Raw genomic sequence first — 10,357 nt, forward strand, 5'->3', positions numbered from 1 at the left:
AAATGCTAAACTGGTTTCCTAAGACTAATATCTTTCGTTTTAAAGCATTTTGACACCCTTTTTGAAAAGTTGAAAAAGTCGTCAAAATTGATTAAAATGATAAGGCTTACCCCTTACCATTTTGGTCAATGCTGACGACTTTTTGAACTTTTCAAAAACTGTGTTAAAATGCTAAAACTGGTTTCCTAAGACTAATATCTTTCGTTTTAAAGCATTTTGACACACTTTTTGAAAAGTTAAAAAAGTCTTAAAATGCTAAAAATGGCTTCCTAAGATTAATATCTTTCATTTCAGAGCATTTTGAGACACTTTTTGAAAAGTTGAAAAAGTCGTCAAATTTGACCAAAATGATAAGGCTTACCCCTTACCATTTTGGTCAATTTTGACGACTTTTTGAACTTTTCAAAAACTGTCTTAAAATGCTAAAAATGGCTTCCTAAGATTAATATCTTTCATTTCAGAGCATTTTGAGACACTTTTTGAAAAGTTGAAAAAGTCGTCAAAGTTTACCAAAATGATAAGGCTTACCCCTTACCATTTTGGTCAATTTTGACGACTTTTTGAAGTTTTCAAAAACTGTCTTAAAATGCTAAAAATGGTTTCCTAAGACTAATATCTTTCATTTAAGAGCATTTTGAGACACTTTTTGAACAGTTGAAAAAGTCGTCAAAGTTGACCAAAATGATAAGGCTTACCCCTTACCATTTTGGTCAATTTTGACGACTTTTTGAACTTTTAAAAAACTGTCTTAAAATGCTAAAAATGGTTTCCTAAGACTAATATCTTTCATTTAAGAGCATTTTGAGACACTTTTTGAAAAGTTGAAAAAGTCGTCAAAATTGACCAAAATGGTAAGGCTTACCCCTTACCATTTTGGTCAATGCTGACGACTTTTTGAACTTTTCAAAAACTGTGTTAAAATGCTAAAACTGGTTTCCTAAGACTAATATCTTTCATTTCAGAGCATTTTGAGACATTTTATGAAAAGTTGAAAAAGTCGTCAAAATTGACCAAAATGGTAAGGCTTACCCCTTACCATTTTGGTCAATGCTGACGACTTTTTGAACTTTTCAAAAACTGTGTTAAAATGCTAAAACTGGTTTCCTAAGACTAATATCTTTCGTTTTAAAGCATTTTGACACACTTTTTGAAAAGTTGAAAAAGTCTTAAAATGCTAAAAATGGCTTCCTAAGATTAATATCTTTCATTTCAGAGCATTTTGAGACACTTTTTGAAAAGTTGAAAAAGTCGTCAAATTTGACCAAAATGATAAGGCTTACCCCTTACCATTTTGGTCAATTTTGACGACTTTTTGAACTTTTCAAAAACTGTCTTAAAATGCTAAAAATGGCTTCCTAAGACTAATATCTTTCATTTTAGAGCATTTTGAGACACTTTTTGAAAAGTTGAAAAAGTCGTCAAAGTTTACCAAAATGATAAGGCTTACCCATTACCATTTTGGTCAATATTGACGACTTTTTGAACTTTTCAAAAACTGTCTTAAAATGCTAAAAATGGTTTCTTAAGACTAATATCTTTCATTTAAGAGCATTTTGAGACACTTTTTGAAAAGTTGAAAATGTCGTCAAAATTGACCAAAATGGTAAGGCTTACCCCTTACCATTTTGGTCAATGCTGACGACTTTTTGAACTTTTCAAAAACTGTGTTAAAATGCTAAAACTGGTTTCCTAAGACTAATATCTTTCGTTTTAAAGCATTTTGACACACTTTTTGAAAAGTTGAAAAAGTCGTCAAAATTGACCAAAATGATAAGGCTTACCCCTTACCATTTTAGTCAATTTTGACGACTTTTTGAACTTTTCAAAAACTGTCTTAAAATGCTAAAAATGGTTTCTTAAGACTAATATCTTTCATTTAAGAGCATTTTGAGACACTTTTGAAAAGTTGAAAAGTCGTCAAAATTGACCAAAATGGTAAGGCTTACCCCTTACCATTTTGGTCAATGCTGACGACTTTTTGAACTTTTCAAAAACTGTCTTAAAATGCTAAAAATGGCTTCCTAAGATTAATATCTTTCATTTCAGAGCATTTTGAGACACTTTTTTAAAAGTTGAAAAAGTCGTCAAAGTTGACCAAAATGATAAGGCTTACCCCTTACCATTTTGGTCAATTTTGACGACTTTTTGAACTTTTCAAAAACTGTCTTAAAATGCTAAAAATGGTTTCCTAAGACTAATATCTTTCATTTAAGAGCATTTTGAGACACTTTTTGAACAGTTGAAAAAGTCGTCAAAGTTGACCAAAATGATAAGGCTTACCCCTTACCATTTTGGTCAATTTTGACGACTTTTTGAACTTTTCAAAAACTGTCTTAAAATGCTAAAAATGGTTTCCTAAGACTAATATCTTTCATTTAAGAGCATTTTGAGACACTTTTTGAAAAGTTGAAAAAGTCGTCAAAATTGACCAAAATGGTAAGGCTTACCCCTTACCATTTTGGTCAATGCTGACGACTTTTGAACTTTTCAAAAACTGTGTTAAAATGCTAAAACTGGTTTCCTAAGACTAATATCTTTCATTTCAGAGCATTTTGAGACATTTTATGAAAAGTTGAAAAAGTCGTCAAAATTGACCAAAATGGTAAGGCTTACCCCTTACCATTTTGGTCAATGCTGACGACTTTTTGAACTTTTCAAAAACTGTGTTAAAATGCTAAAACTGGTTTCCTAAGACTAATATCTTTCGTTTTAAAGCATTTTGACACACTTTTTGAAAAGTTGAAAAAGTCTTAAAATGCTAAAAATGGCTTCCTAAGATTAATATTTTCATTTCAGAGCATTTGAGACACTTTTTGAAAAGTTGAAAAAGTCGTCAAATTTGAACCAAAATAAGGCTTACCCTTACCATTTTAGTCAATTTTGACGACTTTTTGAACTTTTCAAAAACTGTCTTAAAATGCTAAAAATGGCTTCCTAAGACTAATATCTTTCATTTTAGATTATTTTGAGACACTTTTTGAAAATTTGAAAAAGTCGTCAAAGTTGACCAAAATGATAAGGCTTACCCATTACCATTTTGGTCAATATTGACGACTTTTTGAACTTTTCAAAAACTGTCTTAAAATGCTAAAAATGGTTTCTTAAGACTAATATCTTTCATTTAAGAGCATTTTGAGACACTTTTTGAAAAGTTGAAAATGTCGTCAAAATTGACCAAAATGGTAAGGCTTACCCCTTACCATTTTGGTCAATGTGACGACTTTTTGAACTTTTCAAAAACTGTCTTAAAATGCTAAAAAATGGTTTCCTAAGATTAATATCTTTCATTTAAGAGCATTTTGAGACACTTTTTAAAAGTTTGAAAAAGTCGTCAAAATTGACCAAAATGATAAGGCTTACCCCCTTACCATTTTGGTCAATTTTGACGACTTTTTGAACTTTTCAAAAACTGTCTTAAAATGCTAAAAATGGCTTCCTAAGACTAATATCTTTCATTTTAGAGCATTTTGAGACACTTTTTGAAAGTTGAAAAGTCGTCAAAGTTGACCAAAATGATAAGGCTTACCCCTTACCATTTTGTCAATTTTGACGACTTTTTGAACTTTTCAAAAACTGTCTTAAAATGCTAAAAATGGTTCCTAAGACTAATATCTTTCATTTAAGAGCATTTGAGACACTTTTTGAAAAGTTGAAAAAGTCGTCAAAATTGACCAAAATGTAAGGCTTACCCCTTACCATTTGGTCAATTGTGACGACTTTTTGAACTTTTCAAAAACTGTGTTAAAATGCTAAACTGGTTTCCTAAGACTAATATCTTTCATTTAAGAGCATTTGAGACACTTTTTGAAAAGTTGAAAAAGTCGTCAAAATTGACCAAAATGGTAAGGCTTACCCCTTACCATTTTAGTCAATGCTGACGACTTTTTGAACTTTTCAAAAACTGTCTTAAAATGCTAAAAATGGTTTCCTAAGATAATATCTTTCATTTAAAGCATTTTGACACACTTTTTGAAAAAGTTAAAAAAGTCTTAAATGCTAAAAAAATGGCTTCCTAAGATTAATATCTTCATTTTCAGAGCATTTTGAGACACTTTTTGAAAAGTTAAAATGTCGTCAAATTTGACCAAAATGATAAGGCTTACCCTTACCATTTTTGGTCAATTTTGACGACTTTTTGAACTTTTCAAAAACTGTCTTAAAATGCTAAAAATGGTTTCCTAAGACAAATATCTTTCATTTTAGAGCATTTTGAAACACTTTTTGAAAAGTTGAAAAAGTCGTCAAAGTTGACCAAAATGATAAGGCTTACCATTACCATTTTGGTCAATATTGACGACTTTTTGAACTTTTCAAAAACTGTCTTAAAATGCTAAAAATGGTTTCCTAAGACTAATATCTTTCATTTAAGAGCATTTTGAGACACTTTTTGAAAAATTGAAAATGTCGTCAAAATTGACCAAAATGGTAAGGCTTACCCCTTACCATTTTGGTCAATGCTGACGACTTTTTGAACTTTTCAAAAACTGTGTTAAAATGCTAAAAACTGGTTTCCTAAGACTAATATCTTTCGTTTTAAAGCATTTTGATGACACACTTTTTGAAAGATGAAAAAGTCGTCAAAATTGACCAAAATGTAAGGCTTACCCCTTACCATTTTAGTCAATTTTGACGACTTTTTGAACTTTTCAAAAAACTGTGTTAAAATGCTAAAACTGGTTCCTAGGACTAATATCTTTGTTTAAGCATTTTGACACACTTTTGAAAAGTTGAAAATGTCGTCAAAATTGACCAAAATGGTAAGGCTTACCCCTTACCATTTTAGTCAATTTTGACGACTTTTTGAACTTTTCAAAAACTGTCTTAAAATGCTAAAAATGGCTTCCTAAGACTAATATCTTTCATTTTAGATTATTTTGAGACACTTTTTGAAAAGTTGAAAAAGTCGTCAAAGTTGACCAAAATTATAAGGCTTACCCATTACCATTTTGGTCAATATTGACGACTTTTTGAACTTTTCAAAAACTGTCTTAAAATGCTAAAAATGGTTTCTTAAGACTAATATCTTTCATTTAAGAGCATTTTGAGACACTTTTTGAAAAGTTGAAAATGTCGTCAAAATTGACCAAAATGGTAAGGCTTACCCCTTACCATTTTCGTCAATGCTGACGACTTTTTGAACTTTTCAAAAACTGTCTTAAAATGCTAAAAATGGTTTCCTAAGACTATCTTTCATTTAAGAGCATTTTGAGACACTTTTTGAAAAGTTGAAAAAGTCGTCAAAATTGACCAAAATGATAAGGCTTACCCCTTACCATTTTAGTCAATTTTGACGACTTTTTGAACTTTTCAAAAACTGTGTTAAAATGCTAAAACTGGTTTCCTAAGACTAATATCTTTCGTTTTAAAGCATTTTGACACACTTTTTGAAAAGATGAAAAAGTCGTCAAAATTGACCAAAATGATAAGGCTTACCCCTTACCATTTTAGTCAATTTTGACGACTTTTTGAACTTTTCAAAAACTGTGTTAAAATGCTAAAACTGGTTTCCTAGGACTAAGATCTTTTGTTTTAAAGCATTTTGACACACTTTTTGAAAAGTTGAAAATGTCGTCAAAATTGACCAAAATGGTAAGGCTTACCCCTTACCATTTTAGTCAATTTTGACGACTTTTTGAACTTTTCAAAAACTGTCTTAAAATGCTAAAAATGGCTTCCTAGACTAATATCTTTCATTTTAGATCATTTTGAGACACTTTTTGAAAAGTTGAAAAAGTCGTCAAAGTTGACCAAAATGATAAGGCTTACCCATTACCATTTTGGTCAATATTGACGACTTTTTGAACTTTTCAAAAACTGTCTTAAAATGCTAAAAATGGTTTCCTAAGACTAATATCTTTCATTTCAGAGCATTTTGAGACACTTTTGAAAAGTTGAAAAGTCGTCAAATTGACCAAAATGTAAGGCTTACCCTTACCATTTTGTCAATGCTGACGACTTTTTGAACTTTTCAAAAACTGTCTTAAAATGCTAAAAATGGCTTCCTAAGCTAATATCTTTCATTTCAGAGCATTTTGAGACACTTTTTTAAAAGTTGAAAAAGTCGTCAAAGTTGACCAAAATGATAAGGCTTACCTCTTACCATTTTGGTCAATTTTGACGACTTTTTGAATTGTTCAAAAACGGTCTTAAAATGCTAAAAATGGCTTCCTAAGACTAATATCTTTCATTTTAGGGCATTTTGAGACACTTTTTAAAAAGTTGAAAATGTCGTCAAAATTGACCAAAATGGTAAGGCTTACTCCTTTACCATTTTGGTCAATTTTGACGACTTTTTGAACTTTTCAAAAACTGTCTTAAAATGCTAAAAATGGTTTCCTAAGACTATCTTTCATTTAAGAGCATTTTGAGACACTTTTTGAAAAGTTGAAAAAGTCGTCAAAATTGACCAAAATGATAAGGCTTACCCCTTACCATTTTAGTCAATTTTGACGACTTTTTGAACTTTTCAAAAACTGTGTTAAAATGCTAAAATGGTTCCTAGGACTAAGATCTTTTGTTTTAAAGCATTTTGACACACTTTTTGAAAAGTTGAAAAAGTCGTCAAAATTGACCAAAATGGTAAGGCTTACCCCTTACCATTTTAGTCAAATTTGACGACTTTTTGAACTTTTCAAAAACTGTCTTAAAATGCTAAAAATGGCTTCCTAAGACTAATATCTTTCATTTTAGATTATTTTGAGACACTTTTTGAAAAGTTGAAAAAGTCGTCAAAGTTGACCAAAATGATAAGGCTTACCCCTTACCATTTTTCAATTTTGACGACTTTTTGAATTGTTCAAAAACGGTCTTAAAATGCTAAAAATGGCTTCCTAAGACTAATATCTTTCATTTTAGGACATTTTGAGACACTTTTTAAAAAGTTGAAAATGTCGTCAAAATTGACCAAAATGATAAGGCTTACCATTACCATTTTGGTCAATTTTGACGACTTTTTGAACTTTTCAAAAACTGTCTTAAAATGCTAAAAATGGCTTCCTAAGACTAATATCTTTCATTTTAGAGCATTTTGAGACACTTTTTGAAAAGTTGAAAATGTCGTCAAAATTGACCAAAATGGTAAGGCTTACCCCTTACCATTTTAGTCAATGCTGACGACTTTTTGAACTTTTCAAAAACTGTCTTAAAATGCTAAAAATGGCTTCCTAAGACTAATATCTTTCATTTCAGAGCATTTTGAGACACTTTTGAAAAGTTGAAAAAGTCGTCAAAATTGACCAAAATGGTAAGGCTTACCTTACCATTTTGGTCAATTGACGACTTTTTTAAACTTTTCAAAAACTGTCTTAAAATGCTAAAAATCTTCCTAAGACTAATATCTTTCATTTAAGAGCATTTTGAGACACTTTTTCAAAAGTTGAAAATGTCGTCAAAATTGACCAAAATGGTAAGGCTTACCACTTACCATTTTGGTCAATGCTGACGACTTTTTGAACTTTTCAAAAAACTGTTAAAATGCTAAAACTGGTTTCCTAAGACTAATATCTTTCGTTTTAAAGCATTTTGACACACTTTTTGAAAAGATGAAAAAGTCGTCAAAATTGACCAAAATGATAAGGCTTACCCCTTACCATTTTAGTCAATTTTGACGACTTTTTGAACTTTTCAAAAACTGTGTTAAAATGCTAAAACTGGTTTCCTAGGACAAAATCTTTTGTTTTAAAGCATTTTGACACACTTTTTGAAAAGTTGAAAATGTCGTCAAAATTGACCAAAATGGTAAGGCTTACCCCTTACCATTTTGGTCAATTTTGACGACTTTTTGAACTTTTCAAAAACTGTCTTAAAATGCTAAAAATGGCTTCCTAAGACTAATACTTTCATTTTAGATATTTTGAGACACTTTTTGAAAAGTTGAAAAAGTCGTCAAATTGACCAAAATGTAAAGCTTACCCATTTACCATTTTGGTCAATATTGACGACTTTTTGAACTTTTCAAAACTGTCTTAAAATGCTAAAATGGTTTCTTAAGACTAATATCTTTCATTTAAGAGCATTTTGAGACACTTTTTGAAAAGTTGAAAATGTCGTCAAAATTGACCAAAATGGTAAGGCTTACCCCTTACCATTTTTCAATTTTGACGACTTTTTGAATTGTTCAAAAACGGTCTTAAAATGCTAAAAATGGCTTCCTAAGACTAATATCTTTCATTTTAGGGCATTTTGAGACACTTTTTAAAAAGTTGAAAATGTCGTCAAAATTGACCAAAATGGTAAGGCTTACCCCTTACCATTTTGGTCAATTTTGACGACTTTTTGAACTTTTCAAAAACTGTCTTAAAATGCTAAAAATGGCTTCCTAAGACTAATATCTTTCATTTTAGAGCATTTTGAGACACTTTTTGAAAAGTTGAAAATGTCGTCAAAATTGACCAAAATGGAAAGGCTTACCCCTTACCATTTTATCAATTTTGACGACTTTTTGAACTTTTCAAAAACTGTCTTAAAATGCTAAAAATGGCTTCCTAAGATTAATATCTTTCATTTCAGACCATTTTGAGACACTTTTTGAAAAGTTGAAAAAGTCGTCAAAATTGACCAAAATGGTAAGGCTTACCCCTTACCATTTTGGTCAATTTGACGACTTTTTTGAACTTTTCAAAAACTGTCTTAAAATGCTAAAAATGGTTTCCTAGACTAATATCTTTCATCAGAGCATTTTGAGACACTTTTTGAAAAGTTGAAAAGTCGTCAAAGTTGACCAAAATATAAGGCTTACCCCTTACCATTTTTCAATTTTGACGACTTTTTGAACTTTTCAAAAACTGTCTTAAAATGCTAAAATGGTTTCCTAGACTAATATCTTTCATTTCAGAGCATTTTGAGACACTTTTTGAAAAGTTGAAAAAGTCGTCAAAGTTGACCAAAATGATAAGGCTTACCCCTTACCATTTTGGTCAATTTTGACGACTTTTTGAACTTTTCAAAAACTGTCTTAAAATGCTAAAAATGGTTTCCGTAGACTAATATCTTTCATTTCAGAGCATTTTGAGACCCTTTTTGAAAAGTTGAAAAAGTCGTCAAAATTGACCAAAATGGTAAGGCTTACCTTTTACCATTTTGGTCAATGCTGACGAATTTTGAACTTTTCAAAAACTGTCTTAAAATGCTAAAAATGGCTTCCTAAGATTAATATCTTTCATTTCAGAGCATTTTGAGACACTTTTTTAACAGTTGAAAAAGTCGTCAAAGTTGACCAAAATGATAAGGCTTACCCTTACCATTTTGGTCAATTTTGACGACTTTTTGAATTGTTCAAAAACGGTCTTAAAATGCTAAAAATGGCTTCCTAAGACTAATATCTTTCATTTTAGGGCATTTTGAGACACTTTTTAAAAAGTTGAAAATGTCGTCAAAATTGACCAAAATGGTAAGGCTTACCCCTTACCATTTTGGTCAATTTTGACGACTTTTTGAACTTTTCAAAAACTGTCTTAAAATGCTAAAAATGGTTTCCTAAGACTATCTTTCATTTAAGAGCATTTTGAGACACTTTTTGAAAAGTTGAAAAAGTCGTCAAAATTGACCAAAATGTAAGCTTACCCCTTACCATTTTGGTCAATGCTGACGACTTTTTGAACTTTTCAAAAACTGTCTTAAAATGCTAAAAATGGCTTCCTAAGATTAATATCTTTCATTTCAGAGCATTTTGAGACACTTTTTGAAAAGTTGAAAAGTCGTCAAAGTTGACCAAAATGATAAGGCTTACCCCTTACCATTTTAGTCAATTTTGACGACTTTTTGAACTTTTCAAAAACTGTCTTAAAATGCAAAAAATTTCTTCCTAAGACTAATATCTTTCATTTTAGAGCATTTTGAGACACTTTTTGAAAAGTTGAAAAAGTCGTCAAAATTGACCAAAATGGTAAGGCTTACCCCTTACCATTTTGGTCAATGCTGACGACTTTTTAAACTTTTCAAAAACTGTCTTAAAATGCTAAAAATGGCTTCCTAAGATTAATATCTTTCATTTCAGACCATTTTGAGACACTTTTTGAAAAGTTGAAAAAGTCGTCAAAATTGACCAAAATGGTAAGGCTTACCCCTTACCATTTTGGTCAATGCTGACGACTTTTTGAACTTTTCAAAAACTGTCTTAAAATGCTAAAAATGGTTTCCTAAGACTAATATCTTTCATTTCAGAGCATTTTGAGACACTTTTTGAAAAGTTGAAAAAGTCGTCAAAATTGACCAAAATGGTAAGGCTTACCCCTTACCATTTTGGTCAATTTTGACGACTTTTTGAACTTTTCAAAAACTGTCTTAAAATGCTAAAAATGGTTTCCTAAGACTATCTTTCATTTAAGAGCATTTTGAGACACTTTTTGAAAAGTTGAAA

Source organism: Dendronephthya gigantea, unplaced genomic scaffold, assembly GCF_004324835.1.
Source record: "Dendronephthya gigantea isolate DGI-Jeju-01 unplaced genomic scaffold, DenGig_1.0 000160F, whole genome shotgun sequence".
In the NCBI taxonomy this organism is placed as follows: Eukaryota; Metazoa; Cnidaria; class Anthozoa; order Malacalcyonacea; family Nephtheidae; genus Dendronephthya; species Dendronephthya gigantea.